Below are 9,018 nucleotides of genomic sequence, written 5' to 3' on the forward strand. Positions count from 1 at the left end.
TAACACTACATTTCCACAGATTTTGTTGAGTTAATACTTTTCAATTTGTCGTAAACCCTTTGATCACTCTCCAGAGACTTTATTTATTTATTTATTTTCCCACTGTACAGCAAGGGGGTCAGGTTATCCTTACACGTATACACTACAATTATATTTTTCCCCCATCCTTTCTTCTGTTGCAACATGAGTATCTAGACAAAGTTCTCAATGCTATTCAGCAGGATCTCCTTGTAAATCTATTCTAAGTTGTATCTGATAAGCCCAAGCTCCTGATCCCTCCCACTCCCTCCCCCTCCCATCAGGTAGCCACAAGTCTCTTCTCCAAGTCCATGATTTTCTCTTCTGAGGAGATGTTCATTTGTGCTGGATATTAGATTCCAGTTATGAGTGATATCATATGGTATTTGTCTTTGTCTTTCTGGCTCATTTCACTCAGGATGAGATTCTCTAGTTCCATCCATGTTGCTGCAAATGGCATTATGTCATTCTTTTTTATGGCTGAGTAGTATTCCATTGTGTATATATACCACCTCTTCCGAATCCAATCATCTGTCGATGGACATTTGGGTTGTTTCCATGTCTTGGCTATTGTGAATAGTGCTGCAATGAACATGCGGGTGCACGTGCACTCTCCAGAGACTTTAAATGATTGTCTTAGCTTATTTTGACCAGCTAATGGATGTATCTCTTGGGGAGTAGATTCCCTGAACAAGTCACACTTCCATTCTGGAGGTCTACCTGGGGTAATTTGTTACCCAGCTGTAGGTAACAAATACAATGGCCAAGGAGGAAGGTAGAATTTAAGAAAATCAATCATTACATATAGTATGGATAAACAAGGTCCCACTGTATAGCACAGGGAATTCTATTCGATAGCCTATGACAGACCATAATGGAAAAGAATATTTTAAAAAAGAATGTGTGTGTGTGTGTAACTGAATCACTTTGCTATACATCAGACATTAACACATTGTGAACAACTACTCAATTAAAAAAAAAAGAAAAAGAAAATCAATAGGACAAACGAAGAGTGGGGAAGCATTCCAAGCAAATGGAATAGAGTGTGTAAAAGTATGGAAAGTGGAAGCAGAGAGGAAGATTTGAGTTAGAGATGTGGTTCTCAAAGTGTGGCCCTTGCATAAGCATCATCAGTATCTCTTGGGAACTTGACAATTTGAATGCTTGGGTGCTCCTCTGGACCTAGAGAAATCAGAAACTCCAGGGATGGGCCAGAGTAATCTGGATTTTGGCAAGCCCTGCAGGTGTTTCTGAAGCACATTAAAGTTTGAGAACCACTTGCATAGATGACCTGTTTTTCAGTGGCTACAATAGCTGGGCTCTTACTGTGCCCAGATTCTAAGAGGTTTTTCAATGTGTTTTTCAATAAACAAGATGAGGAGCTAAGAAGTACCTTCTCTTAGTGAATATTTTAGGGTCTTATTAGAAATAAGAGTTCCCCAACACATGACCAGCCCAGGAAGCTGGTCACGCTACAGCAAGCAAATGTTCCCCTTTCGCTGAGAATAAGTCACCTCTAATTGTGGTCTGAATTTCATTTGGTTCCAACTGTTAAATAACCATCCTGCAAGTTACCGTATATATAGCTACATTAGGTTTTGCAGGACCTTGGATCCTGGGGGTGGTTCATGCACACAGTGGCAGAAGGAAATGTAAACATTTGCCTTTAGCAGGATTTAAAAGGCGATATTTAAACTTTGGCTAAATCCAGTGAACTAAAGGACTTAAAACCTATCTAGGACTGAAAGAGTGAAAATCAGCTTGAACTGAAAAAGAATAAAAACAACTGTGCTGCTATGGTCTGGGAGGCAAGACTCAGATAAAATCAGCTGCAGTGTTCCCTGGTGGTTCAGCAAGTTAACAATCTGGTGTTGACACTGCTGCACAGGTTCAAACCTTGGCACAGGAATTTCCGCATCTTGCAGGTATGGCAAAAAAAAAAAAAAAAAAAAAAAAAAAAGCCAGCTGTAAAATACCATCAGAACTCCCACTTTGAATGACTATTGCTTTCTTACCAGTGATGCCCAAACCTGCTTTACAGTCATCTTTTATTAAGAATAACTAATGCTGACCCATCCTTGCTCATGATGGTACTCAACTCCTAGTTAACTCCCACTTCCTCTAATTCGACTTCAGAAATTATAACCAGTACTGAAGTGATCTCCAGGTTCCTTGGACCCTCCTTGTGTCCTTCAGCAGAGCTCAAAACTTACAAATCTCTTTATGAACAGCGTTTCATCGCTCCTTCAGGAGGCCTCCATCACTGCATCAAGCTGATGAATCTGATTTTGTTGGACCACAGGCCTGATCCTGGTGGTCTCTTTTTGATCAAACTTTAATAGAAGGAAAATGGTCCCTCGGCTTTGTATTTGGGGGAAGGGGTGGTGGTGAGGTTTGTTTGTTGGTTTGGTCATGTTTAACCTGATTACCAATTTTAGAGCCCAGGTCACAGAAAGGACCCCAGAGGACTGGCTGTCATGATACATCAATGACTAACTTCCCATTTTAATCCAGCCCTACCTCTATCTCTGTATCATTAGGTATTTTCTTCTAACAGTTCCACACAAAGATCTAACAGTATTGGTTGTGAATCAAGGACAGAAATCTCTCATTTCATCAAATTAAAATCTCTAAAGATATTAATTCTCTACCTAAGGAACTTGCAGCAATAATTACAGCTGACTGGACTTAAGAACTATGTGACTGAGTTATTCGGCTAGCATATTAATGCAAGACTTCAGATGTGGACCAGGCATTTGTCTTTTACATGATCACTTATTCATCCAGTCACTCATTTTTTGAGGGCCTACTGTAAGCTAAAGGCTGTCCCAGGTTTTGGAACTTAAGATGAACTAGCCCCAGCCCCTGCCTTCAGGAAGCTTGTGCTGGGGAGGGGACAGAACCAGTATTGACCAGGAGGTCAAGAACTCCAGGCTCAGAGTGTCAGCCAGATGATTACAGGGGCTTGACGCCCATCTGGAGGACAGGACATGAGGTGGAGAGGGGGGCCATGAACAAACTGCCACATTCCTCAAGGGAAAAGGGGTCCCGCCAGGATGTCTTCAGTTGACAGGACTGATGGGGGGAGGATGGCTTAGCCAGAGGAAATGAGCCCCCAAGAAGTGTGAAGATGCGATGGGGAGTTTGGGATTAGTAGATGCAAACCATTTTTTGTTGTTGTGTTGTTATTTCTAGGGCCACACCCACAGCATATGGAGGTTCCCAGGCTAGGAGTCTAATCCAAGCTGTAGCCGCCAGCCTATGCCACAGCCACAGCAACACTGGAGCTGAGCCACATCTGTGGCCAACACCACACTTCACAGCAATGCTGGATCCTTAACCCACTCAATGAGGCCAGGGATCAAACACACAAGCTCATGGTTTGTAGTCGGATTCATTAACCATTGAGCCATGACGGGAACTCCAAAACTATTACATTTTGAGTGGATAAGCAATGAGGTCCTTCTGTGTGACAAAGGGATATATATCCAATCTCTTGAGATAGACCATGATGGAAAATAACTGAAGGGAATGTATCTGAATGTATGACTGGGTCACTTTGCTGTATAGCAGAAAGTGAGAGAACATTGTCAATCAACTATACTTTAATCATATTTTTTTAATTTTTAAAAAAGTATGGATATTTGGGGGGAGGATGGAGGACAATGGGTGGGGTATTAAGGTGGTAAAGAGGACCCCCCCCAAGGTACCCAGAATGCCTGGTGTGCTGGGCACTAGGCAACTTGTTCTCCCAACCCCTTCCTGGGACCTCAGGGAAGAGAAGGGAAGTGGAGGTACTGCATTCAGAGCAGAGATTGTGATAAAGAAGGGGTTTTGTCCAGAGAGCCCCCAGGGACTGGTGCACTGGAGGAAAGGAGGCAGTGGAGGAAGCTGGAAGGACAGGATTCCAGGGTAGTAGTTGCTTCTTCCCTCTTCAGTGGGGCTGCAGCAGCTGGCAGCATGTGTAGGGACCATGTATGTGGAGCACCTGGGCCCATGGGTTTGGGCTGTTTTGAGAGATCCCAAGGTGGCAAGTTGCTGGGCTGGGTGGTAGGTCTGGGCTGCTAGAAGTGATTGGCATGGGGGGCAGCCCACAGCCTCAGTAGACCAGGCACCATGTGTAAAGGTTGCTTATGGCAGAAGCCACAGCTGTCTCTGAATCTGCCAGAGTGTTCTGGCCACCCTGGGGGGGATCTCAACTGCCTTAGACCTCAGCCTCTATTAGCATTTCCACAAGCCACAGGGTCTCCCAGAAATTCAGTGTACAGTTATCAATTGAGCAGGTAATATGTGCTGAGCACATGTTAAGAATGTTCGTCTACTGTTGACCTAGTCAGTTGGGACCCCATGCCCTCCTGGTGTTTTAATGTCTGGGAGAGAAGACAGACATTAAATCGGGAATCGTGAGTTATGAGGGGCACAGGATAAAGCAGAGGTTACTGAGGAGAATGTCGAGGGGAATGCACCTGTGGGGTCAAGAGAGTCCCTGATGAGAATCTCTCACTAAACTGGAATAGAGAAGCACAGCCCCACAGCAACCCCTGAACACCCCATCATGGGAGAAGATGGAATAGCCAGCCCAGCCTTAGGGAAGTCAGTTGCACACGGGATCCACAGGAATTTCAAAGCAGTTATTTCCTTTGGGTTCCAGTCACTCCTCATCTTTTCAGGGAGTATTCACAGAAATGTTCAGGAATGGAGTCTCTTTACCCTATACCTTGTCTTCTCAGCCATATGTGCCTTCACTCCAGCTTTTGGGGGCAGCTCCACAGCCAACCCTTCCTGCACTCCCTGGGCCATGGACCCCTCCCCTTCAGACCCCTTCTTTCCTCTTCTGGGGAGTCTGGCGCTCAGGATCCAACTTTTCCTTAATGGCCAATTTCAATAGATGGCCATTCGGTTCCTCAAGTTCCCCTTGGGTGAGGTGGGGAAAGGGCCATGCTGGATCCTGTTAGCTGAGCACCCACCAGCAGACTTTTGGACAATCAACATCCTTCTCCTCGCAGAAAATTGCAGCATTGGTACTTTGTCAAAAAGATCCCTTCCCCTTCTGAACATTGAGGTCTGTTATTCAGCTGGTTGCCCACCAAGACTCCTTTACTTCCGCACCTAAAGCAGCAGGGTTTTAGAAGGACATGGCCTCAGGCATGGACTCCCTTCCCTGAGTGGGGTCCTGTTGCTGATTTCTCTGCAAGGGAGAGGAGCAATGTTCACCATTTTCAGGCCCAGGCCCTAAAGCATTGTGGAGCACAGACTCGTGGAAACCCCACTTGGGGGATGGGGTCATTGGTTTTTGGGATCCTGTGCCCTTGAACAGCCCAAAGAACAGAGCTGTCCCACTGATATGGGTCATCCACATTGAAACTGGAAGCTAGAGAGAAAAACTTATTTGTTCTTCAAATCACAGAAGCATTAGGTCTCTTACTGTAATACAAGTCTCATCACCAAAAGTCTTTGTCTTCTAGGTGAGTGGGAAGGGAGCCCATCCTCTGATTTATAAAGATACCTTTTACAAGGTTCATCTCTAAATGCCAACCAAGCATAAAATCATTCTTTTGGGGCTTTCCTTCCCACAAACACTCCTGTATTCTTTACCTGTTTCAGGCCACAGGGAGTTTTCCCCGGGAAAGAGCTCACAGGGAGCTCTTCTCCTCTGAGTCTGCAGACACGTGCTCCAGCAGCTACCGAGCATCCTTGCAGCTGTCATGCAGTGAAAGCCTCTTCTCCTGGGCTCTGCCCTATTGCAGCAATTCTCTAAGTTCCACTACATCATATTCTGGAAGACCAAGACTGAGAGTGTAAGTAAAATAGGTCCTACTGCCTCTCCTTCAGGGTGGCTATTGACTGTGACTTAATTTCTGGAGGCAAACTGATGCTTTTGATATTAAACTGAAATGCCAAGAGTCAGCAAAGAGATCATAAAATTGAGCCAAAACCAAACTTTCCAGAAGTGGAATTTTTCCAGTTCTCAGGATGGGGTTTGTTTGGGCCAGGAAAATTTGTTTCTTTCGGGTATTGAGATACAAGAAATAAATACTTTTATAAAGACTAAGAAAGCCAGAGAATCTAAACAGGTTGAATTGAAAAGGAATCTGTAGGGAGTTCCCTTTGTGGCTTAGCGGTTAACAAACCCGACCAAGATTCATGAGGATGCGGGTTCGATCCCTGGCCTCACTCAGTGGGTTAAGGATTTGGCACTGCTGTGAGCTGTGGTGTAAGTCACAGACATGGCTCGGATCCAACTTGCTGTGGCTGTGGTATAGGCAGGCCTGAACCTGTAGCTCTGACTTGACCCCTAGCCTGGGAACTTCCATAGGCCATGGGAGCAGCCCTAAAAAAGAAAAAGAAAGAAAGAAAAGAAAAGAAAAGGGATCTCTAACTCCAAGCAGAGGTGGGGGAGGGTCCTGCTTAGCCTCCCCCGTTCATGCAGATCCCTCCTTGGCCCCAAATCAGTTGCAGCCCTGGCATTACCAGGCCATGGTGAGCCATTGTTTCCCCGAGCTGCTGCACCAGGTAACCATCCCAACATACAGTCAAGGGCCGAGGTGATCAGGAACCCAGCTCTGTCACTTCATGTGCAACTCAACTTGTACCCTCATCCCATCTCACTTTTGACCCTGGCCAAGGGCCAGTTCCATGTCCCTGCAAGACAGCCGACTATGGTGATGAGCTATAGGTACTGAATCCATTTAAACCTGGGTGTGAATTCTGACCCGTCCACTTGGGGAAAGACTTTGAGCCAGGATTTAATTTCTTTGATGGTGTGTTTCCTCATGTTCCAAGAGTGATATTTCTACTGTAGCAAAGGCTCACCAAATCTGCTTCTCCATCTTCCAGGCCACAGAGCCAGGTTGTATCTTCTAGCCCCCTTTCCCATCAGTGTATGGTCATATGACCGAGTTCTAACAAAAGGAATGGCCTGGCCCATAAAAATCCTCCCTCCTGATGGCCTCTTTTCTCTCCCCATCCACTCACTTAACAGAGAGGGCATGGAGGCCCTTGAGCCCATCCGTGGCAGATCCTATAATGCAGAGGGAATGTGAACTCTGAACAACTAAGAACACCTGCAGTAGACTAAGTGAAACCTGGAAATAAAATTCTACAGGGTTAATCCACCAAGATTCTGAGATATATCTGTTGCAATAACCAGCATCACTCTAATATCTACTTTGCAGGATTGTGATCAATAGTATAAAGCATTCACTATGGAGTCTGAAGGAGTACATACTCAGGAAATATGATTATTTTAGGTAGAGGACATGAGGTGGATGTCTGTCCCAGGAAGTCCCAACAGGGTCCTGCTTGGTTAAAAAAGGATCCTCCACTGAACCCTTTAGCAGGAGCCTGGCCCTGGGGATACCATGACTTTGGACTTTTGTGAAAGAATAAATCTCTGTTGTTTTAAGTCACTGAGTCTGTCATAGAACACTAGTCTAGGAGTTCCTGTCGTGGCTCAGCCATTAGCAAACCCAACTGGCATCTATGAGGATATGGGTTTGATCCCTGGCCTTGCTCAGTGAGTTGAGGATCTGGTGTTGCTGGGCACTGTGGTGTAGGTCCCATACATGGCTCAGATCCCACATTGCTATGGCTCTGGTACTCCAGCAGCTGCAGCTCTGATTGGACCCCTAGCCAGGAAAACTCCATATGCCACAGGTGCGGCCCTAAAAAGAAAAAAAGACCAAAAAAATAAAATAAAATAAAAAGAACACTAGTCTAGGACTGGAACATTAGAGGCAAGAAAGCAGCTGTTGCCAAAAGTAGGGTCCAGCTGCTCACCCTGGCCCACCTTTCCTACCTGGGCCCATCTCTCTTTGCTGTCTGAGCTCCCCCCACCCCAGCTGCCTTTCCTTCAGCACAGGCTTATCCCCAAGTATGATTCTGTGTGCTTGAACTTGCTTGTGCTCTGGGCTAAGCATGGCCAGCTCTTTCGCAGATGGCAGTTCATAAGACACCTAAGAGACGATTCCTGACTACCTCTAGTGTGTCCCCAACCGAAACTGCCAAGAAAGGCTTGGAACTGAAACAGAACTTGAGAGAAGCGCTCTGGAAATGTGTGGACACATACAAATAACTCTTCATCTTCTCCATGGCCAACATGAGGAACAGCAAGCTAAAGGACATCTGCAACACCTGGAAGCACAATCGGATGTTCTTTGGCAAAAACAAAGTGATGATGGTGCCCTTAGGCCGAAGCCCATCCGATGAGTGCAAAGCCTGCATCAGGTCAGCAAGAAGTTGAGGGCTGAAGTTGGCCTCCTTTTTTGCCCATCACACTAAGGAGCAAATCAATGAGTGGTTCATGAAATACAACAAATGGACTATGCTCTAACTGGGAACAAAGCCACTTTCACTAAGAGCCTGGACCTGGGGCCCCTGGAGCGATTCCCTCATTCCGTGGAGCCAGAGCTGAGACACTTGGGCTGGCCTGCCCACTGCCCTCAATAAAGGTGGTGTGACCTCGTTGTCCGACCACGAGGTACGCAAGAAGGGCAACAGGCTTTGGCGTATGAAATGGTCAAATTCAGGGTGACGTCAAATACATGTGGGATGTGCAGAAGGTTCCAACAGACAGGACATTACTTGCCAGAGAGGATGTCTGAGTAGGAAGAAGAATAAAAGGAAGACAATTAAGCTGATGGGCACTTCGGATGGTGGGGATCCCGGGCCTGTTCCAGGTCTCACCTTGACTGGACCACCTGGGACAGCTGGTTGCCCTCCTCATCCAAGCCATTTATTTTGCTGTGGATGAAGATTCGGGAGGGTGACAGGGACAGACTGTTTCTCTACAAATAAAACTTTGTTGACAGGGTGCTTCCCTACAGGCAGAGAAAGAAAGAAAGAGAGAAAGAGAGAAGGAAAGAAAGAAAGAAGAAAAAGAAATAGAAGTTCCCATTTTGGCACAGTGGAAACGAATCCTACTAGGAACATGAGGCTGTGGGTTCAATCCCTGGCCTCGCTCAGTGGGTTGAGGATCCGGCATTGCCATGAGCTGTGGTG

The 9,018-nt window shown here is 46.0% G+C and overlaps 1 pseudogene; it reads left to right on the forward strand.

Moving 5' to 3' along the window:
• LOC102164660 lies at positions 7,414–8,625 on the forward strand (annotated as a pseudogene).

Source organism: Sus scrofa, chromosome 3 (genome assembly GCF_000003025.6).
Source record: "Sus scrofa isolate TJ Tabasco breed Duroc chromosome 3, Sscrofa11.1, whole genome shotgun sequence".
Classification (NCBI taxonomy): Eukaryota; Metazoa; Chordata; class Mammalia; order Artiodactyla; family Suidae; genus Sus; species Sus scrofa.